We start from the raw sequence: 24,487 nt of genomic DNA on the forward strand, positions 1-24,487 counted from the left end.
CTTTTGACATTGGTACAAAGTTGAGAGTGGTTTTTACTTCCATACAGATGCTGGTTTGTACAGAAGATCACAACTATATTTAAGTGGCCTAAAGAATGATTCAACTGATTTGAAACATGCCACCTGTGAGACTTTGAAGGTGTGATAGATGTTATCAAGTCAAGGCCCTTGGATTAATAGCTGTTAATAGTCTGGTTTAAACCAAAATCTTTATTTCCATTTTCCACTTGTTCATTTTCCTTTCTGTTGTTGTTTTATTTATTTATTCAATCACTTTTGGATTGATATGTACATATTTTCTTTATTCATAAATTTCCACCTTTCTGGTGGGTTTACTTAAAAAAAAATATTTCGGATGTCTTCTTGTCGAAAAACCCTACCCCGGTGATTATCGCCGTATTTCGGAATTGCTTCATTCATATATCCTATCCCGGGCACTACCGTCGAAATTCGACAAAAGCAACGAGGTCACAATGAACTGAGCCAAAATCTTTAAACTCCCTCGAATGGGGACTGCTACATCAAAATTTGCTAAGGCTGGGATTCAGGTGTCCGAACCTAATCTATGACAAGTGAATAGCCGAAAAATACCGGCCCTAAGAAATGTCAAAAAATACCGGCCCTAAGAAATGCCGAAAAATACCGGCCCTAAAAAAAGCCTATCGTGATTCGGAGATGTCTGAATTCACAAAGCATTAGATAAGTCCCACGAGCATCCACTCGGTCAAATTCCCGGACAAAACATACCGGACGAAGAGAAAAGCCAATACTTAGGCAGTTCAAAATAATGACTCCAAGTCTTTGCTTGTCCTAAAAACGGACCAGCAATTGGGGCAAAAGTCGTAAGCATTCAAGCAAGAGAAATAAAGAAAATCAGGAAAAATGCATGTTCCATTTATATAAGGTTTTTATACTGGAGACCCCTACGAGGTCGGAAAACAAAAAACAAGCCAAAAAGGCAAAAAACAAAATAAAGGCTAACTACAGGCCCTAGTCTATCCGGTATGGATGGATCCGGAGTGTTCGGACACTGTTCGCTCGGAATCTTCAGAGTCAGTATCGAGGGCTCTCTTAGCTTCTTCCTCGACCCTTTTAGCTTCAAGTATTAGGGCCGGAAGATCCGCAAAGCCATGCCCAGCTTGCTCAAGGGTGACCCTCCGAGACTTCCACCGCTCATACTCCACCGCAATCGTAGTATGAGCCTCGGCAGCCTCCACATTCCTAAGGGTTTTTGCCAAATTGGCCTCAGCCTGGGCTAGCTTTGCCACCAGTTCATCCCGCTCTTCTTCGAAGACCCTTTGAATTTGAGTGGCCGACTCGAGCTCGGCCTTGAGAAGGTCATTAGCTTCGGCCGTCTCCTCGAGTTCGATTTTCAGCTCATCACATATCCGGGCCCGGTCCTTTTATTTTCACTCAAACACCCTCATCCGCTCCTTGTACTTGGCACTCTTAGATTCAAGCAGCTGATGCCTTTCGGCCATGCTCACGGCATCGGACTTGACCGAGTCTAGCTCCCTTCGGAGTTGAGAGATAGTGGTGTCGAGCTCGCCAAGCCTTGAGGAAAAACGAGCATTGTCCTGGCTAAGGACGACCTTATCTGCTTCAAGAAGCCGGTTCTTCTCAACCATCTCGGCCAACTCATTCTTTAATCGAAGGTTTTTGGCCTTCGCCGCGTCGAGCTCGGGTTAAAGGTTAGAAAGAGTAACTGCTCGGTTTAATTCATCCTTCTTTACCCACAAAAGGTGCTGGAACTTCTCCGTTTCTCAACCTTGGGAATCCAGCTGGCCCTTGAGATCGTCAACTTCTTGCTGAGCGAGGATGAAGGCCTCGTTAACGAGCACCACACTCTGCAAAAGAAACAAGTTAAAACTCGGATAAACGAGAAACTAAAATTCTCAATGAATTATGCAAGGATGGCTGATAAACTTACTCGATTTCCAACGTGCATGCCCTCGTTAATAAGACACTGCCAGGGGACTCCATTCATCTTTTGTTTGTCCGAGTCCGAGACGAGCGGCCTTAGGTAGCTTGCTACTCCCACCGGGCGAGACAAAAAGCTACAATCCTCGGGAACGGTGATTACGGCCGATCTGGTCCTCCTGGGTTCCACGCTTAGGGCCGAGAAGACATGCACCAGGCTATCCCTAGCTCTAGTATCGGTGGTCTGGCTAGCCGCCCTCGTGGCTCGAGGGATCGGGAGATGTCCAAAACTGACAGCTTCGCCGGTAGCAGGAGGAGTGTCCGAGAACATGTTATCAAAGTTTTCCGACCTTGAAGCTGGAGTTAGAGAACTCAGGCCGGCCTCAGCAGGCTCGATAGAGGCAGGGATCTCGAAAGGTGCAGCGGTCATAGCCGGGCTGTAGGCCCACATCCACTGGAACTTCGGTCTCGGGGACCGGCTCGACCCTCAGATCGGTCTCGGGTGCATGCCCGGACCTTCTGGTCCTTTGCAGGGGGGTTTCCTTGGAGGAACCATCACCTGAAATATCGATAAATTCAATCGACCGTAGAGGATTCGGGTAATGAATTTCTTCCCCACCTGTGTGCAAGGCCGGAGCTGATGGTCCTTCCCCGGCTGGAGGGAGTCATGAAATAGGTGTATCCTCCTCTGGAATAGAAGCAACGAAGAAGCAACGGGAGGGGTCACACCGATCCTCCGGACGAGGAACTCGGGCTCTGTTTCATCTCTTAGAGTCCAAACAACGGTACTCGCCCTCTTCTTCGATTTCTGCCCTTTCTCAGAGGGCTTCTTTCTCTTGTTAGCGGTAGCAATGATACGGGATGTACCCGCTGAATCGTACTCAGGTGCCGACGCAGCGGGTTCGGCCGATGGCTCCGGTCTTGGGTTCACCGAGCCCTTGGGTAAACCTGAATGCCGAAAATATTACAAAAGGAAAAGGTAGAAAATGCAATGAATACCGATAGAAGCAAGGTTTTACCGTGGTTGTGAGCAACCCATCGGCCACATGACAGGAGTCCCCATGTCCGTGCTTCGTGGGTGTACTGGCTAAGGAGAGCATTAGGCCATTCGTTAATGTTCCGAACAACCGGAGGTATCCATGCCACGGCTGGTATAAAGAAAGGGACAAGTAGTGACAATGTGAAAGGACTATTGTTTGACAGAGCATTCAAAAGCAATTATTAAAAGAACTTACGATTATCATTCCACCTCTCCGGAAAGGGCATGTAGTTGTCCGGAATAATGTCCGCGGTCCTCCCCCGGACGTAACGCTCCAGCCAACCCCGGTCTCTATCTTCATCTATCTTCGAGAAGATTGGGTTCCGGCTTCGCTAAGTTAGCTTTATTACACCTCCCCGGAACAACCTCGGGGAGTATAGCCGGATGAAGTGAGCCAGCATGAACTCCTTTTTCAAGTTACTGGCCAATAGCCGGAGGCAGGCCACGGTCCTCCATACGATCGGACCAAGCTGGGCCAGGGTGACATCGTAAGTGTTACACCTCAGAAATTTTCTGTTGGTACGCAAGCGAATGAACTAGTGATGAGTACGAGTGTATGATGTTCCATGAGAAAGAAATGAAGTTTGATGACCTTAGGAGAGATTTCAAAGGTATCCGACGTAAGACGAGAAAGTGGCTAAGATAAGGCAAGGTGGGATGAGCAATGCATGTGCTTGGATGAGGGTGATTAGAATGAAAGGTCTATGAAATGTGAAAAGTTGCAGGTTTGTAACTGGCCAGGTGGTCGTAAAGTGCTATACGGACCGTAAAATGTATACGGTCCGTAAACTGGCAGGTCGTAAACTGGCATGCAAAACTTCAACTTTCTGCCAGTCGAGGAAATGGTAAAATACGACCTGGTTTACGGACCGTAAAGTGATTTACGGCCCGTAAACCATGGTCGTAAATCACCATGGTTGCAGTCTGCGTTTCTCGTTCTGAAATGGTTAAAGACAACCACGAAGGATGGTCCGTAAACTGGAGGACGGGTCGTAAACCATGTTTACGACCACTGTACACTTCAACACAGATTTTCAAGTTATTAAATAAGGGGACCAAGGCTTATTTCATTTCATTTCTACATCACACCCCTTCTCTCTAGAACATCTTTCTACATTTATTTCACAAGAGTTCAAAGATATTTAGTGATCAACAACATAAAACAAGTGAATCAAGAGTAAGAAAACCATCAAGGATCATCCAAGGTCAAGAAATCCAAATGGAGATAAACTAGGGTTTTGCTCAAGGTGGAGTATTATCAACTAAGGCTTGCTCCTACAACATCTAAGGTAAGATTCATGATATTTATATGATGTTTAAGGTTTTTAAGAGTTGAAATACATGGATTGTAGAAAATATGGTAAAATGGGTCATGAATGATGAATAGTGACATTTTGAGAAATAGTTTGAATTGAATTATGATTGTTGTCGAGTTGTGATATGAATGTGTTATAAACGACATTATGATCATGGAATAAAACATTGTATATGAATGGACGAGGTCGAAGGTAATAACCATGAATATGGGTGAACTAGGAGTAAATTAAGGAATGTGGATAATGCGAATGACTAATGGCCATTGTTATGATATTAATGAAGGTAGAAACGCTAACATTGGAGGGGAACGTGCAAGTGTAGAATAGTGCGACGGAAAGGTATGTAAGGCCAACCCTTCTTTCATAAGGCATGGTTCTTTTGCCAAATTCCTAATTCCTCTCTATGAGTATGTTGTCTCCAAATGATTGATATTCCGAGCTCGTAAGCTCACGATCCTTGATATGTACTACGATTGCACTACGCACCTCATATGACGAGTAAGCCTATGATATAGATGTAGCGATAATGATGATGGTAGTAATAATGATTCTAAAGGTGCCTACGGGATATTAGATGTATGTGTGCCTATGAAGGGCTACAATGAAACCCCGAGCCTATGGTGCCGGGTAGAGTATATGTTTGTATATATGTATATGAATATGAATAAGGGCATGTATACGAATACGAGTACGAATACGGTACGAGTACTATTATGGAACACAGATGAGGATGTATGTATACAAATACGTATGAGAAATGGAAAGTTCCTATGAAAGGCAAGTAAGTGTCATGATGATGATGTTATTGTCTCCCCCTCCTATGCTATTTCATATGTTGTTCATTATGCTTATATATACTGATGTTGATCATGCTTTACATACTCAGTACATTCTTCGTACTGACGTCCTTTTGTTTGTGGACGCTGCGTCATGCCCGCAGGTGCACAGGGAGACAGACTTGATCCATAGCTGCTTATTCCGAGGTTGTATAGCAGAGCTCCATTTTCTTCGGAGCTAAAGCTTTTGGGTACTTATTCTTTTGTGTATATAATTATGGGCATAGCGGGGTCCTGTCCCGCTCTTGTGTTATGTCATACTCTCTTTAGAGGCTCGTAGTCACGTGAATATGGTTAGATATGTCTGGCCTTGTCGGCCTATGTTTTGTATATCATTTTGTTGGCCTCGTCGGCCCATGTACATTGATGTGGCGTAGATGCCTATGATGATTAAAGATGTTGTCGTCCAATGGGACTAGTGTGATTGATGAATCGAAATGTATGTTTATTTATGTGGCTCACCTAGATGCAAGCATAAATGTAAGCTAAGGGGTGCTCGGGTGGGCTAGCACCGGGTGCTCGTCGCGGCCCCTAGTCGGGTTGTGACAAAAGTGGTATCAGAGCAGTTCAGTCCTAGGGTGTGTCTACGAGCCGTGTCTAGTAGAGTATTGGTTATGGGTGTGTTGCACGCCACACTTATAAACAGGAAGCTGCAGACATTTTAGGAATGAATGACCTTCTTTCTTCATAAGAATCGTGCGATAGAGCTATGGTGTAAGAAATTCTTGTTCCTTAATCGTGTGTTGTATATTTCAGAGATGCCTAAAAAGAAAAAGGCTACAGCAGCCCAAAAGGGCAAGACGGTGGCAGAAAAGCGGGCTAAAAGAGCACCGCCACCGGTAATAGAGGAAAGTGAGTCCCCGAGTGCGGCTCAATCTCAGTCCTCCCAGACAGTGCCCATTTCTGAGGAGCGTGAGGGAGCCTCAGCCCCAGCTCCAGCTCCTCCACCAGATGCTTCGGGCCAGGATGTGAAAGAGACCATTAATTTATTGACTCAATTGGTTGTGGGCCAGACACAGAGGAAAAGTTCAGGGCATGGTGATAGGGCCGTTAGTGCAAGGGCCCGTGATTTTATTACTCTAAACCCTCCGGAATTCTTTGGGTCAAAGCCGGAGGACCCCCAGGATTTTATTGATGGTATGTTGAGGACGCTTCGGTTGATACATGCTTCGGACACTGAGTCGGTGGATCTGGAATCATATAGATTAAGAGATGTCTCGATCCAGTGGTATACAGTATGGATGGCTTCATGGGGGGCCAATGCACCTCCCCCGGTATGGCAAGAGTGTCACGACCCAACCCCGTAGGCTGTGACTAGTACCCAAGATGGGCACCCATATACACTCACGTTAGCTACATGTTCAGTCCACAATAGACACCATATGGAATTCAGAACGACCAAACCATGGTCTCAGATTTGTCGTATAATTATACATATAAAAGTAAGCCGACAAGGCTGCCATCACATATCAATATCATGTGCAAGCCGACAAGGCTGCCACTATAGACGAACATCATACCACAGCACATCATATAGACACAGCTGAACAGAACCCATACACAACCCACACATATGTCCACAGACCTCTAAGAGTTTCAACAGTGAAATATGACGGGACAGGGCCCCGCCGTACCCTTAAACAACATATGCATATATTTAGATCAAGAAGGATCTATACCAAAGTCTGGGCTCCAGAACAACGGAACTCTCTAAGATAGCAGAAGGGAAGTCTTAGACTGGCGGTTCACCAAAACGCGTATCTGTACCTGCGGGCATGAAACGCAGCCCCCGAAGAAAGGGGGTCAGTACGGAATGTGTACTGAGCATGTAAAGCATGAAATACAGTAAAAGGATCATAACTAAAACATGGAGTACAGTAAATGTGTACAATATCCAGAATGTCAAAACACTTGCCTTTGTAACATAATCATACTTGTCAATATCATATATCGTATGCATGTTTATATATATCGTACCCGACCCTTTAATGAGGGACTCAGTGAATAAGATCATCATATGCCCTCCTGGCCGCCATAACATATCATCATATCATTATATCATCATATCGTCATATCGTCATATCATCATATCATTATATCATCATATACATATATATCGTACCCGGCCCTTTAGTGAGGGACTCGGTGAACAATGCATTGAAGTTGTGCACGATAGCATACCCGGCCCGGGACTCGGTGAAAGATACATCGAGGTATGCACGAGTAGAGTAGTGAGAACCATATGCAATTAAAAACGTTTTTAAGGACTCAATAGAATAGTCAATGCGAATCATCGTTAGCAATTTCAATAATAGTCATATCATTTACCTTTCGGATGTCCCTGTGGATTATATCAAAATGGAACGTTAAAATCATGTGTACATATCAATATATATGAAGCAAAACATAAATTATGTGAATCAAGGTCAATAGCCATCCTAGTGGCTCTAGGAATAGGAATTTCCTTTGGAATCGTATATATGTCGTATATTCATTTGACAACGATCATGCCAAAAAGAAAGAAGGGTTAGCTTCACATACCTTTAGCGCTTATTTGTCACACAATGTGTATACGCTGCCCAATAATACTTCAACCTATATTAAGACGCCAACTACTACGGTTACGCTACGGGGAGATTCAAAACGTATTCTAACGTTAGTAACTCCTTTCTAGATGTTTAGATGACGTTTTCTATTATAGCCAAACCAACTACATACAACTAATCCCACATCAATAATTATACGATCAATACCAATCCGGACAGCCCACACAACATTCCAAACAACCCACATCCAGAACATTCAATAACGATTCACATACGACTACTACATTCTCAAGTTATTCCTAATAGTTCGTAGCCTTAATGTTTGCATGTAACAACTTTATAACAGCCCATCCAACATAAAACACAATGCATAATATTAATTATCATTAATCTTCCAAGCTCAATAAGAACAACAACAACGTGTCAAAACAATCCCTAACCAACAACATAAAGATGCTCAGAATTCTTGCAAACGTTTTACGAACATATTAAGCAAACCACATACGATTCTTACACATTATTTCATGTCTTCTTTTCATATAATTTCAGTGAATTATGACCAGAAACCACACGACATGTACATCATCAATTCATACGCAACGAAGCTACATTGTCATCACTATAATCCTTACAACAACCCACAAACAATTTTAGTTCCAACTCCAACCATTAAAAACCTTCATTTCCATCATAAAATTCATGTCAACAACAATCAAAATATCAAGTAAAATCAGTTCATTATCTTCCACACAAAACAGTCCCTACACGGTTTCAACATGCTTCAACATCACACACAAAATTTCATGGATTCAATTTATAGTCATACTAACACAACTTCACCTTTAACCTTCCAATTCTTTTCATTATTTTATGATAGAATCATCCATAATTACTAAAGCAAATCAGTCCACCATGGCCACTAAAACAGTCCCTACGGCCATATTAACATTCCAACACCAACATTCATGATCTTATGCATGTAATTCATGTTCACCAAGTTACAACCATACTTCAACATCAATATATATAATTCCATGTCTACTATCATGTTCCAACATCAACACACATCATTTCATGCATGAAACTTATATTCACACATCTACATCACCCTTAACACATGTAAAAGAAAGTTAGATCTTACCTTGACAATCCGACTTCTCAACTTGGCTAGAGTTTGTGAATTGAAATGATAATGGTTCTTGTTGCTCCAATGACTATCTTCACGTTTCTAGGGATCTTATAAAGGGTTGAAATGCTTGAAGAAATTATTTTTTTATCAACACTCAAAGAGCTCAAAATCAGCCCTCTTGGCCGAGAGCCTCTTCTCTCCCTCTCTAGGTTTTCTATTTTTGTGTTGTGAAGTTGAAATGAGAAGATGATCTCTCTTAGTCATCCATTTGATTAAACTAAGATGCCTACAAGTTGGACACAACACATGCTCCACTCATGACATTGAGCACTCAATTAACTTTGAACTGAAATTCTATTTCTTTCTACTACTTTCGGCTAGCCTTGGCCGAGTGTCTCTTCTTTTTCCTTTCCTTTTAATTGTTTACAAGACAATTGCATGTGTAGTGAATGAATCATACACTAACCTTTGTCCATTGTAATCATTCAAGGATGAATGATCAATATTTAAATGTGCAATGACTCATCCAACTTGTATGCCTTCATAAAATAATGGATGCCTTCAATATTCAAATGCATGCCTCAACTTTTTCTCCCCCAATTTCAGCCACCTTGGCCGAACCTCACCTCTTTTTTTTCTTTCAATTTTGTTGTCCACAATATAATGAAAGTATAGTGGATGAATCAACATTTAAATGCATACTTGTATGTCTTCCATAGTAGTCTTATTTTAGATGACTTTGAGTCATCTTTTGGACATGGCACGTTATTGTGCATTTTGGCTCATTGTTGCCACTAATTTTTACTTAACACCACAATTAAGTAGTTCCTAATCTCCAATAACATTTTTATACTAAGTAAAATTTATAACCGATTAGTTCTAGTTTAGAAATTAAAAATCCGAGGTTTCTATCTCACGTCGATTCCTTCGTGAATAACTCGACGTATAAAATACGGGGTCTAACAAAGAGTTTGTTGATGCTTTTCTTAGTCATTATATGCCTCCAGAAGTTCGGCGAGCTAGGGCCGATAAATTCTTAAACTTGAGGCAAGGTAGTATGAGTGCCCTGGAGTACAGCCTCCGCTTTAACTCCTTGGCTAGGTATGCTTCCGTGGTAGCGGATATGGGCGATCGGGTACACCGATTTGTAAAGGGCCTAGGGCCACACTTGATGGATAAATGCTTGACTGCGTCCCTTCAGGACGGTATGGATATTGCACGCATTCAGGCACATGCTCAGAACTTAGAAGAAATCCTACAACAGCGGAGAAGTGAACGTGAGCATGATCGGGGACATAGCAAGAGGGGTAGATCTTCAGGTCCGACAAGCAAGTTTAGAGGTGGGCACACGCAGCAGTTTCCCAGACATTCGGGCTATTCTATGACCAGTGCACCTCCACGGTTTTCAGGCCAGAGATTTGATAGGTCTGCTCATTCAAGGCCGAGTCCGAGTTATTCAGGACCTCAGTTTAGAGATGATTCAGGCCAGTCAAGGCCACCTGTACCACGATGTTCCCAGTGTGGGAAGTTGCATTGGGGTCATGCCGATCAGGCACAGATGGTTGCTATTCATGTGGTCGACCAGGCCATATTATGCGCGATTACCCCTCAGTACATGGTAGAGGTAGGGCCCAGCCATCAGGGTCGATAGCCGGATCTTCGACATCTGTACGCCCTACGGGGCCAGGTTCACATGCGCCAGTCGGCCATAGTAGAGGCAGAGGGTGAGATCCCAGTCCTAGCGATCCTCAGCACCGTATTTATGCTTTGGCCGGACGCCAAGATCTTGAGTCTTCTCCGAACGTGGTCACAGGTATATTATCGGTATTCTCTCATGATGTATAGCTAGCCGAGTATATAGAGATTGTGTAGTTATGACTTGTGATCGTCGTACCATGATTGATTTGCATGAGCTAGAAATGGTAGACTTTGATGTTATTATGGGCATGGATTGGTTGGCTTCTTGTTATGCCAATGTCGATTGTAGAATGAAAATGGTTCGTTTTCAATTTCCGGGAGAACCAGTCTTAGAGTGGAAAGGGAATACGGCGTCACTAAAAGGTAGGTTTATTTCCTATCTAAAGTCAAGGAAAATGATCACAAAGGGCTGTATCTATCACCTAGTGCGAGTTCGAGATATAGAAGTTGAGTCGCCGACTTTTCAGTCAGTTCCCGTAGTGAGTGAATTTCCGGATGTGTTCCCGGAAGAGCTCCCAGGCCTTCCTCCTGAGCGGGAGATCGATTTTGCCATTGATGTGCTGCCAGGCACTAAGCCTATATCTATTCCTCCTTACCGGATGGCGCCCGCAGAATTGAAAGAGTTGAAGGAGCAATTGAAAGACTTGCTGGATAAAGGCTTTATTAGGCCTGGTTCATCCCCGTGGGGAGCGCCCGTATTGTTTGTCCGAAAGAAAGATGGCTCTTTGAGAATGTGCATTGATTATAGGAAGTTGAATAAAGTGACGATTAAGAATAAATATCCTCTCCCGAGGATCGATGATTTATTTGATCAATTGCAAGGTGCCAAATGGTTTTCGAAGATTGATTTGAGGTCCGGGTATCATCAAGTGAGAGTTAGGGAAAAAAATATCCCTAAGACAGCTTTTAGAACAAGATATGGTCATTTTGAATTCCGGGTGATGTCATTTGGGCTAACGAACGCACCGGCAGTATTTATGGATTTGATGAATAATGTGTTCAGACCCTTCCTGGATCTATTTGTGATAGTATTTATCGATGACATCTTGGTGTATTCTAGATCCGAGGCAGAACATGCGGATCATTTGCGCATTGTCCTTGGAGTTCTTCGAACTCGAGAGTTGTTTGCAAAGTTTTCCAAATGCGAGTTTTGGTTGAACTCGGTAGCATTTTTAGGACATATTATTGCAGCCGATGGTATTCGAGTGGATAGTCAAAAGATTGAGGCCGTGAAAACTTGGCCAAGGCCAACAACTCCTATGGAGGTTCGTAGCTTTTTGGACTTAGCAGGTTATTACAGGAGGTTTGTTGAAGGATTTTCTTCTATTTCTGCACCGCTCACAAAGTTGACCCAAAAATCGGTAAAGTTTCAGTGGACAGATGCTTGCGAACGTAGTTTCCAAGAGTTAAAGGGTAGATTGACTTCTGCCCCAGTCTTGACTCTTCCAGAGGGGTAGGAAGGATATGTCATTTATTTTGATGCTTCAGGTGTTGGGATAGGCTGTGTGTTGATGCAACATGGCAAGGTGATTGCGTATGCTTCAAGGCAATTGCGAAAACATGAGCAGAATTATCCTACTCATGATCTAGAATTGGCCGCGGTGGTCCATGCATTAAAGATATGGAGACATTATTTATATGGTATCCACGTGGATATTTATACAGATCATAAGAGTCTTCAGTATATCTTTAAGCAGAAAGAGTTGAATTTGTGACAATGACGATGGCTAGAGTTGCTAAAAGACTATGATGTCGAGATTTTGTATCACCCTGGGAAGGCAAATGTTGTGGCTGATGCTCTTAGCCGTAGGTCGATGGGAAGTCTAAGTGATGTACGACCAGAGAAGAGAGAAATGGCTCGTGAGCTCCGACAGTTAGCTAGCCTAGGAGTCCGAGTAGTGGACTCAGGTAGCAGCAGAGCTACTATTCAGAATTCTGCAGTCTCGTCGCTAGTAACAGAGGCGAAGGAGCGACAATATGAGGATCCCATGCTAATTCAGTACAGAGACACACTCCCTCAGAAAGTGGAGTCATGATTTGATATTTCAGGAGACGGAGTTCTCCGATGTAGAGGCATATTGTGTGTCCCTGATGTGGAAAGTTTACGCCACCAGATTTTGAAAGAAGCTCATTGTTCTCGTTATTCTGTTCACCCCGGAGCGACGAAAATGTATCACGACCTTAAGTCTATATATTGGTGGAATGGGATGAAGAAAGATATAGCGGAGTTTGTAGCTCAATGTCCTAATTGTCAACAAGTGAAAATCGAGCACCAAAAGCCGGGTGGATTGTTTTAAGCTATAGAAATCCCAACTTGGAAGTGGGAAGTGATTAACATGGACTTTATTTCAGGCTTACCCCGTTCTCGACGTAAGTATGATTCTATATGGGTGATTTTGGATAGACTCACAAAGTCAACTCATTTCTTACCGGTCAGAACGACCTATGTGGCCGAAGAGTATGCGAAGCTTTATCTTAAAGAGGTAGTGAGACTCCATGGTGTCCCAGTATCTATTATTTCTGATAGAGGGACTCAGTTTACAGCTAATTTCTGGAAGTCGTTCCAAGAGGGTCTAGGGACCCAAGTGCGCCTTAGCACGATATTTCATCCACAGACCGATGGACAAGCTGAACGTACTATTCAGACTCTTGAAGATGTGTTACGGGCATGTATGATAGATTTTGGAGGAAATTGGGAAGATCATTTGCCACTCATTGAGTTTGCTTACAATAACAGTCACCATTCTAGTATTCAAATGGCATCGTATGAAGCTTTATATGGGCGAAAGTGTAGATCCCCAATTAGGTGGTTTGAGACAGGAGAGGCTAAGTTGATAGGGTCGGACCTGGTCCAGCAAGCTATAGAGAAAGTCAAGCTCATACAAGATCGGTTGTTGGCAGCCCAAAGTCGCTAAAAGTCCTATGCGGATAATCGTCGAAGAGACTTGGAGTTCAAAGTGAAAGATTGGGTATTCTTGAAAGTGTCACCTATGAAGGGTGTAATGAGATTTGGCAAAAAGGGGAAGCTTAGTCCCCGGTATATTGGGCCATATGAAATTGTACGAAAGATAGGCAACGTGGCCTATGAGTTAGACCTACCTCCGGAATTGGAGTCAGTTCATCCAGTGTTTCATGTCTCGATGCTTCGGAAATGTTTTGGAGATCCTACTAGGATCGTCCCAGTAAATGATGTGCAAGTAACGGAAAAATTAACGTATGAAGAAGTACCCAATGCCATATTAGATAGGCAAGTACGGAGGCTTAGAAACAAAGAAGTGGCCTCAGTTAAGGTTCTATGGAGAGGCAGTAAATGAGAGGAAATGACGTGGGAAGCGGAAGAAAGTATGCAATCCAAATACCCACATTTATTCCAGCCCTTGGAAGAAGCCCAAGATGAGACGTCAAGATCATAAGGTATGTATGTTTTCCTTTTATGCTTTTGGGTCGTGTGTGGCCAAATTTTTATGCTATTATGTTGTGGCCCTGTGAGGCATCGATATTATGGGTTGTTGTGGCCGGTTGGTAGTGCCATATTATAGGGGGAACTCTGGCGAAATTTCTATAGAATTCCCGAACACTTTAATATTCAAGGATGAATGTTCTTAAGGGGGGAAGAATGTTACACCTCGGAAATTTTCCGTTGGTACACAAGCGAATGAACTAGTGATAAGTACGAGTATATGATGTTCCATGAGTAATAAATGATGTTTGATGACCTTAGGCGAGATTTCAAAGGTATCCGACGTAAGACGAGAAAGTGGCTAAGATAAGGCAAGGTGGGATGAGCAATGCATGTGCATGGATGAGGGTGATTAGAATGAAAGGTCTAAGAAATGTGAAAAGTTGCAGGTTTGCAACTGGCCAGGTGGTCGTAAAGTGCTATACGAACCGTAAAATGGTATACGGTCCGTAAACTGGCAGGTCGTAAACTGGCATGCAAAACTTCAACTTTCTGCCAGTCGAGGAAATGGTAAAATACAACCTGGTTTACGGACCGTAAAGTGATTTACGGCCCGTAAACCATGGTCGTAAATCACCATGGTTGCAGTCTGAGTTTCTGGTTCTGAAATGGTTAAAGACGGCCACGAAGGACGGTCCGTAAACTGGAGGACGGGTAGTAAACCATGTTTACGACCACTGTACACTTCAACACAGATTTTCAAGTTATTAAATAAGTGGACCAAGGCTTATTTCATTTCATTTCTACATCACACCCCTTCTCTCTAGAATATCTTTATACATTTATTTCACAAGAGTTCAAAGATATTTAGTGATCAACAACATAAAACAAGTGAATCAAGAGTAAGAAAACCATCAAGGATCATCCAAGGTCAAGAAATCCAAATGGAGATAAACTAGGGTTTTGCTCAAGGTGGAGTATTATCAACTAAGGCTTGCTCCTACAACATCTAAGGTAAGATTCATGATATTTATATGATGTTTAAGGTATTGAAGAGTTGAAATACATGGATTGTAGAAAATATGGTAAAATGGGTCATGAATGATGAATAGTGACATTTTGAGAAATAGTTTGAATTGAATTATGATTGTTGTCGAGTTGTGATATGAATGTGTTATAAACGACATTATGATCATGGAATAAAACATTGTATATGAATGGACGAGGTCGAAGGTTATAACCATGAATATGGGTGAACTAGGAGTAAATTAAGGAATGTGGATAATGCGAATGACTAATGGCCATTGTTATGATATTAATGAAGGTAGAAACGCTAACATTGGAGGGGAACGTGCAAGTGTAGAATAGTGCGACGGAAAGGTATGTAAGGCTAACCCTTCTTTCATAAGGCATGGTTCTTTGGCCAAATTCCTAATTCCTCTCTATGAGTATGTTGTCTCCAAATGATTGATATTCCGAGCTCGTAAGCTCACGATCCTTGATATGTACTACGATTGCACTACGCACCTCATATGATGAGTAAGCCTATAATATATACGTAGCGATAATGATGATGGTAGTAATGATGATGATAATAATAATGATGCTAAAGGTGCCTACGGGCTATTAGATGTATGTGTGCCTATGAAGGGCTATAATGAAACCCCGAGCCTATAGTGCCGGGTCGAGTATATGTTTGTATATATATATATATATATGAATATGAATAAGGGCATGGATACGAATATGAGTACGAATACGGTACGAGTACTATTATGGAACACGGATGAGGATGTATGTATACAAATACGTATGAGAAATGGAAAGTTCCTATGAAAGGCAAGTAAGTTTCATGATGATGATGTTATTGTCTCCCCCCTCCTATGCTATTTCATATGTTGTTCATTATGCTTATATATACTGATGTTGATCATGCTTTACATACTCAGTACATTCTTCGTACTGACGTCCTTTTGTTTGTGGACGCTGCGTCATGCCCGCAGGTGCACAGGGAGACAGACTTGATCCATAGCTGCTTATTCCGAGGTTGTATAGCAGAGCTCCATTTTCTTCGGAGCCAAATCTTTTGGGTACTTATTATTTTGTGTATATAATTATGGGCATAGCGTGGTCCTGTCTCGCTCATGTGTTATGTCATACTCTCTTTAGAGGCTCGTAGTCACGTGTATATGGTTAGATATGTCTGGCCTTGTCGGCCTATGTTTTGTATATCATTTTGTTGGCCTCGTCGGCCCATGTACATTGATGTGGTGTAGATGCCTATGATGATTAAAGATGTTGTCGTCCAATGGGACTAGTGTGATTGATGAATCGAAATGTATGTTTATTTATATGGCTCAGCTAGATGCAAGCATAAGTGTAAGCTAAGGGGTGCCCGGGTGGGCTAGCACCGGGTGCTCGTCGCGGCCCCTAGTCGGGTCGTGACAGTAAGTCCGACACATATCTAGGATAACCGGGTCGATCGGAGGGTCGAGCTTGAGTGTGAAAGGGTAGCTGTAAATGTATAAGAAGCCCTCCCGATGGTCGGTGGTTGATTCATCAGGTCTGGGGGAAAAAACTTGTACCGAACGGTTATCCCATTCGTAATCAGCCCGGACTAAATCAAGTTTGTCCTCGGTAATGGACGAGGGGTACCGTCTTACATCAAACCCCCGTCAGAAACCAGAGAAGGTTTCTCAACCTCGAAATCCTTGTTATAGTTGGGATTGGACGGTACATTGTCCAAAGCAGTGGGCTCTAAGGCGGTTTTTCCCTGGGATTGATAAGTTGGCTCGAATCCCTGAGAAGAAATCGAGAGAACATCATGGGAGGTGGTTTCGGTGTTAGCAGACATTTGGAAGCTATGAAGGAGATTTGGCGAATTCGAAAAAGAAGTTAAAAAATAGAGTAAGGGAGAAGTCAAGAAAAAATTCAAAATGGTAAGAGTAAGAAGAAAACGAAGCAGCACTTTCTAAACAAGAACAGTTAAAGAAGTTGGTGAAGCTGGTTTCCTCTCACGCAATATAAGCAACGAATCAGCAAGAAATATGAGATGAAGGATGATTAGAAGTGATGAAATGAAGAAATAGAACAGAGAAGAACTGAAATAAAGATGTAAAATGTAAAAATGAAGACGAGAAAGGCGTTGTATAGATATGGGATCGAGGCGGTTTCAATCCCCAGCCAACCGGGGGATGCCACGTGTCCGATAATTAATGAGAAATGACTTGAAACGACGTGCGTTACGGTGGTTGTCAGAGCTGACCATCCGGGATGAGACCCGTGGCTGATGACAGGAGGACGTGATGCAACTGTTCCCGCCAAAATGAAAAGATAATAACGAGCATATGGAACCACCGGTTTCTTGATTCATCCACTTCCCGTTACTCCGATAAAACTACGGTCCGAAAAGTGTGGGGACTATCTGTATACGGTAAAAATCGGACGTATGCTAGACCGGTGAGACCGGAGATCGAGGGAAGAGAGAAACAAGCACGAGCATGAAGACTTTCTTTCGGACCGGAGAAGTGCTTGATTCGAAGAAAGCGAAGAAGATCATTGGTCTGGTTGGTCGTGGTTGTTGGCCCGGTTTTTCGTGGCCGTTGGTCCAGTCGGTCGTGGCCATTGGCCCGGTTGTTCGTGGCCGTTGGTCCGGGTGATCCGTTACACAATTGCCACGCGCCAAGACCGTTCTGCCACATTGTATTGCCTATCGTACGGGTGTCAGATCGTACGACCTAACCTTATCCTTTTTAGGGTTTTTCTTTATTCAAAGGGCTTTATGTTGTATGAGGCCCATAAGGCAAAACTATAAATAGGGGCCATTACCCTACTTTGAAGGGTTGACTTCTTCAGTTCTAGAACATTGTAATAACAAAATATATAAAATCTCCCTCTCTCATTTTCTGATTTTTGTCCGGATTCAGTGAGTTATTCTTTAGCTTTATTCAATTAAACAATATTCATATATTATTAAATACATATATTTAGTGCAAACCATCCATTATTATTCACTTCTTCATAGCATATCCATATATATCTTTCTTCAACCAAATAGATTAAAGCTTAACCACATATCCTATACCTCACTCATAAATTTAATTGATTACCTAAATTCGAGGTAAACAATAATGTTGGTCGTTGGAAATACACATGTTGAAGACGCTTAATTATACTTTAACACATGTTGGTTTGTAACGGGCAGTAAGTGAAAACAAATAGTACTCCACTACTTACTACTATTTCCAATGTTCTTCTGCTTTCATTTTTTATTTCAAAAATTAAATGGTCACCCGCCTTTGACGCTACCGCTTTTTTCGGACACTATTATGGTTGGTAGTGTTGGAAATTTTACGAAAAAATTTGATCACGAATCTTGTAGGAAATTCATGAAAGTTTGAGGCATGTTAATTAAGATACTGTTTTTAAGGATATTTCACTCAGTATGGGTGTATTCTCAGATTTCAAACAAGCTCTTCTAGTATAAAGTTAGAAGTCAGAATCTAATAAAGATTTCACGAAAGTAGAAAACCCAAACTAAAGAACACAAGAAGAATAAGATATTTTGGTTCTTGGTTTCACAGTCTCCAAAGTGGAGGGAACTTGCAAATTTATAGGCAAAGGAATTATCTCTGGCTGAAGGCTTCCAACGTCCAAAACCCATGATAAAATCTATTAAATGTAATTCAAAGTCAAATAACGTTAGGAAAATTGATGGCTATTACAAATGCTAATCAATGTTTTTAATATTTGTATTTGTATTTGTATGTTACAAAGACCAAGAAACGTTAGAGATTAAAGGAAAACATAATTGGCATATTCAAGATTCATTAACATGCCTTTAAAGAATGACCTTAGACAATATTTCATTTTGATATTAACTATTTTTTCAACAATTCCCCACATATCTCAAAAATTAATATTAAGGAGTAGAACGAAATAGAAAGTTTTGCTGGGTTTTCACATATGAGTAAAATGCATTGAATCTGATGTCGCGTAAAATATGAACCGGACCCAAATAAAATAAGATTAGTTTACGGAATAAATAGTGAAGTTTAGAACTTCTATGAACCAAGAATTCTTTTGTAAGTCTAGAGTCTTATTCTATCACATTATACTTGCACAATCTTTGTCGTTATAACGTTTTTGACCTAAGAGGCGATGCGCACGTCCTGGTATTCATTTTTGCTTAGTGGGATTATCATTTCTCTTAATCTTCTTCTACAATTAGGATCATGATGATAATATTTTTCCATTGTAATGACCCTCCTGGTCGTTATGGAAAATCTAGGATCACCCTACTAAATAGAACCTTCCCAAGGGTAGAACGAGCTAATAGAAACTCCATTGTATAGGTCTAAGAACTAAAATCTTGACTTGTTTGTGATTATTGTTTGATTCTGTTGAGTCCATTGGGGGGGGGGGGGGGGGGGGGGACGTAAGAAATTAGAATTCCGCTAGGAATTTCGAGGCCACAGGTGAGTCCGTATGGAGCTTTTATATCAATGTGCATGTTTTGTTTGTGTTTGTAAGGCCTCAGATAAAGTGTTGGATGCTAGAGTTGAAAAACTGTGAAATTAGCAAGCTGACTGGTTCAGTGGTACCGCCGCAGCGGAAGGATTATCGCTGCGGCGGGACCGCTATAGTGGTCGGCCTTTCGTCGCCGTAGTCATCGAGGAAACAGGGCATCTGCTATGGCGGGCACTGGACAACAGTAGCGGGACCAGGCTCGCCACAGCGGTGGGTCGATTTTGGGTTGGTTCGCCACGGCGGACACTTGCCTGCTATAGTGGGACCGCTGCAGCGACGGGTGGACCGCCGCAACGGTCGATGGGGACAGAATGTTGGCTTTTAAACACCTAGTTCCGAATTCTTTATTCATAAAACTCCAAAATAGCTCCCTACAAGTACTTAGGGCGAAATTACAACCTAGGGCAAGAATATCCTTGAGAGGTAAGTCTCAACCATTCCTTCCATCATTACGCTTTCATCTCTTTGATTATCATCCCTTTTACGGGTCCACAATGGTGAATTGGGAATAGTAACCCTAGAACTTAATAGAATTTCAATAGTTAATGGGTTATGATTGTTATTGTGTGTCTATCATCTAATGGCTTGGGTTGTTGATGTGCCGGGAAATTGTGGGACATTTGATACCTCTTTACGAGAAGTTTTACTTGTTTTTAGGCAAGTATGTGTTGTTTTGATGTGTTTTTGTCATGTTTCAGGTAAATCATAAAGTTTGGGTTCAAGAGTCGAAGTTACAGAAAAGTTGTACCGAGGCTTGATTTTCACGGTCCGTATAACTTTATACAGACCGAATCTGTGGTTGTACAAAAGGAAGCAAGGCAACAGAATGTCGCAGTTGGAAGATGTTGAAACACGGACACTTATACGGACTGTATAATGTTATACGGGTCGTATAAGTGGATGCATGGAAGTGTTAGAAGATGAGATAGAACGTTGTATTGGAAGAAGTTTCACGAACAAGTTGTACGGTTCGTATAAAGTTATACGGACCGTGTAATGCCAAGTCGTGTTTCTCTCTGCAGACCTAAGGACTGGAGTCCGTATAAGTTTTATACGGTCCATACAATATTATACGGACCGTATAAGTGCCGCTTGGGACTGAAGAGCAAATTCTGTAATTTCACGTTTTGAAGCCTATAAATAATCAAATGTTGGGTTTTATTTGGGATCAGTTCTCATATTTTTGACTTTTGACTTAGAACATTAAATACTCTCTTGGTTTTGAAGCTTCATTACATCAATTCAAGTATTAATTCCTTTTCCTTCCAAAGTAAGCAATTATGAATTCTTCAATTTCTTATTTCTTGTTCTTTGTCATGACTAGCTAAATTCCCTTACTAGGGTTGTGAACCCAATGGTGGGTGTTTTGTGATTGGGTTGTGATTGATATATGCATAATGTATTGTTAGAGTTTACTTATTATTCATTCTTTATTCTTCATTTATAATTAATGGTTGCAAACAGTGATTAATGCCATAAATCTTGATTTGTTTGGGAAGACAATTAGGGTTTGGTAAGAATAAATAACAAGAACTCAAAGCTTTAAAATTTGTTTAAGAAATTCACCTAGGAATAAGAAGAATTTACTTGGCATATTCATATCACATTCTTATATTTGGGAAAAGCATAGAAAGAAATAATCTTTATTGATTGGGAAATAGTAGAGATTCACCTAGAGGTTAAGTGCATTCATGTAGCAATCCATTAGAAGTATATCGAGATCAATACTCATGATCATACACCCTATCTAAAGGGGACACAACCTTAGTTTCTTTTATCCTAAATTACAATCCAAAGCAATTAGTTAGCCATTAGTCCTAAACAATCAAAACTTTTACAAAAATCATCAGATTAAGTCATTAGGCCTAAATTAAGCATTCTATGCGTTTAGTAACCTTTTCACACCATATTCCCTGTGGGATTCGACCCCAACCTAGTTGGGTTACTGTCTTTGACATCGTCCGCGTTATACCATTAATAGGTGTAATTTGAGCGTATCAAATTTTGGCGCCGTTGCCAGGGAATACGGTTTTGAAATTACTAAATAGTATTTGATTTGATTGAAGTCTTTTGCTTATTCCATCACACCTTGTTTGCTATTCCTTGTAATTCAGGTGAACATGAATCAGAATCAGCAAAACCAATGTGCTGGTAGCCGGGGGAATCGATTGAATAATCAGGCGAATGAATCAGATGAAGAGAATGTTTTCGCTGATCTTATTCCAGAGGAGGACTATGCATCTGCTATTGTTCATCCTCAAGTTGGAGATGCAAGCATAAAAATTGACTCCTCTTTATTCCCGTTGTTAAAGCTCGAGGGGTACTTTCGGAACTCTACCGAGAATGACCCTCAACTTCATTTGCAAAATTTTCCTCGGAAGTCCATTACTACATCGACAGAGATGGCAGCAGTCTTTCTTAAGAAATGGTACCCTCCTAGCAAGAAGGCTGAGATTCGTGACAAGATCTATGAATTTAAGCAGCGACCGGGGGAACAGTTATATGAAGCTTGGGAAAGATTCAAAGAGTATCTGCAAAAGATTCCGAATCATGGTTTTTCGGAGAACATATCAATGGAGAAGTTCTACCGAGCGTTGGATCCAGTGACGCAGTCAGTTGCTAACAATGCAGCTGATGGTTGTTTCATGAACAAATCGTATCGAAGAGTGACTAACATACTTGACAGACTGACTACTCACAATCAGGCTTGGCACTAAAACAATGCTGATGTTGTGTCTTACGGTAGTGCTATGATCCAGAATATGGTAAAGGAGAATCTAGTGTTACACCCCATATCTTCGAAGAAGCACTTATCAAATTTGAAACATAAGTACGTTGAATTATGACTAAGTAAAACCACTTTGGAATATAAGGAGCAAGTAGTATTAAGTATATTTAATGGGTGAAGGACGTATAAGGTATACCGTAAGGTTTTATAAGGAAATGAGTGGAAGTAATGGAGTAGTACGACTTTGGAGAAAGAATGGGTAATGTCTTGTGTAAAAATTTTGGTCCAAATTGGGGGACGAATATGTCTTAGCATATCAAGTGTTTTAAGGTGTTTCAAAAGCTTAAAATGAATTTCGTCGAGTCTGGTTTCCAACGCAACAAACCTCTCGTTGATAGGACATCGTAGCAGAGAATTATGGACGTCACAAATTTAGCTGACAGAGCAGAAACGCTTGCTACAGTACTTCTACAGTAACCGACCTGCTACAGTAAAATGCTACAGTGACCCGACCCGAATTTGACCCCTATAAAAAAGGTAATAACCCCCTTTTTTCACCAGATTTCAGCCCATAAATTTCCAGAAATTATAAGAGAGGGAGTGAGGGAGTCAAAAGAGAGTAATTTTCAAGTAGCGGAGTAGTGATTTAGGTCCGGGTAACACATGGTTGTGACTCTAGTATTGTTTTTCGGTGGATTTTAGCGTAGATATTAAGGATATTGCTAACTTACCAAGAAAAAAAGGTATGAATCTTGCTCTTTTGGTATTATCTAAGGCTTATTCTCGAAGACAAAGTCGTTAAATAATTGTGTAGTAAGTTGGTTAGTTATGGAAGTTGAAAAACAAAAGTGTGTCGGCTGTTTTCTGATATATATTGGTGTTGCAAATGATATTATTGATGTTGGTATTGTTGTTGTTGTTGGTTGTTGGATTGTGATTTCGGGCTAGACATATAAACAGGGGAGGTGCTACCCGAATTTCGACAGATTCTAAACGGAATTAAATTGAACGCTTAAAATGAGCATATGAAATTAAGCCTAATAATAGTATGAATGGTTTATATGTAGATTTACGAGCTTGGAAGGATAAACGTTGAACGACGAAGGCGGTCGAAAGGTATGTTAAGGCTCTTCCCTTTTTTTCAAAGGCATGATTTCTATGGTATGATTGCATAAGTGTTTCCATAACCTCCTTGATTTCAAAAGCTAGAATTTTATGACACTTAAAGCTTCTTATGATGTTAAAAATGAGAATGTTTTTATGAGGATTACGTTGAGGATGATTTTATGCTTAAAGGTCTCAAATATGATTTCAACGATGATGTAAAAATGTTAAGCTATTTCATGATTTTCTCAATTAATTTCATTGTTGTTGATCTCACCTTATAAATTGTTCCTTCAAGGTGGGATAGTGCGATAGTTTTTAGTTGAACTTCTATGCATGTCATGAGTATAATATATGTACATAGCTATTTTGTGACATTACAGAGTTCTATTATTTCATTTTGATTATGCACTGCACTCATTTTCATTCTTTATGTATATATAAGGCACAGTTGATAGGGGGTGACGCTGTGACCTTTGTTGTATATATATAAGGCACAGTTGATAGGGGGTGACATTGTGACCTTTGTTGTCTGTATATATGGCACAGTTAACAGGGGGTGACGTTGTGGCCTTTGTCGTGATATGTATATATATGGCACAATTGACAGGGGGTGACGCTGTGGCTTTTGTCGTGATATGTATATATATGGCACAATTGACAGAGGGTGACGCTGTGGCTTTTGTTGTGATGTGTATATGTATGGCACTGTTGACAGGGGGTGACGCTATGGCTTTTGTTGGGATGTGTATATGTATGGCACAGTTGACAGGGGGTGACGCTATGGCCTTTGTTGTGATGTGTATATGTATGACACAGTTGACAGGGGGTGACGCTGTGGCCTTTGTTGTGGTGTGTATATATATGACACAGTTGACAGGGGGTGACACTGTGGCCTTTGTTGTGATATTTCTATGGATATATGTGTTTCTTTGATATAGCTGTACTGATGCATTTATTTTGCCCATTCATTGACATGTCTCAAATATTTTCTAGGATTTTATGTACATGTTGATGTCATGCCTTACATACTCAGTACACTATTCGTACTGATCCCCTTTTTTCGGGGGCTGCGTTTCATGCCCGCAGGTACAGAGACTCAGTTTGGTGATCCTCCAGTTTAGGACTTCAGCTCAGCTGCTTGAAGGGCTCTAGTGTTCTGGAGCTCGAGTCGTTTTGGTACAGATCCTTTGACATAGGCTTTGTTATACTCTTAGAGGTCTGTAAACATATGTGTGTTGC

General features: G+C 41.3%; 1 non-coding gene across 1 annotated transcript; it reads right to left on the reverse strand.

The window, feature by feature from the left end:
• Positions 1-21,864: 21,864 nt before the first annotated feature.
• Positions 21,865-21,970, reverse strand: LOC132629580 (small nucleolar RNA R71). The gene has a single exon (XR_009578348.1). It is a non-coding gene; the product is annotated as a small nucleolar RNA R71 (small nucleolar RNA).
• Positions 21,971-24,487: the final 2,517 nt, after the last annotated feature.

Source organism: Lycium barbarum, chromosome 2 (genome assembly GCF_019175385.1).
Source record: "Lycium barbarum isolate Lr01 chromosome 2, ASM1917538v2, whole genome shotgun sequence".
Classification (NCBI taxonomy): Eukaryota; Viridiplantae; Streptophyta; class Magnoliopsida; order Solanales; family Solanaceae; genus Lycium; species Lycium barbarum.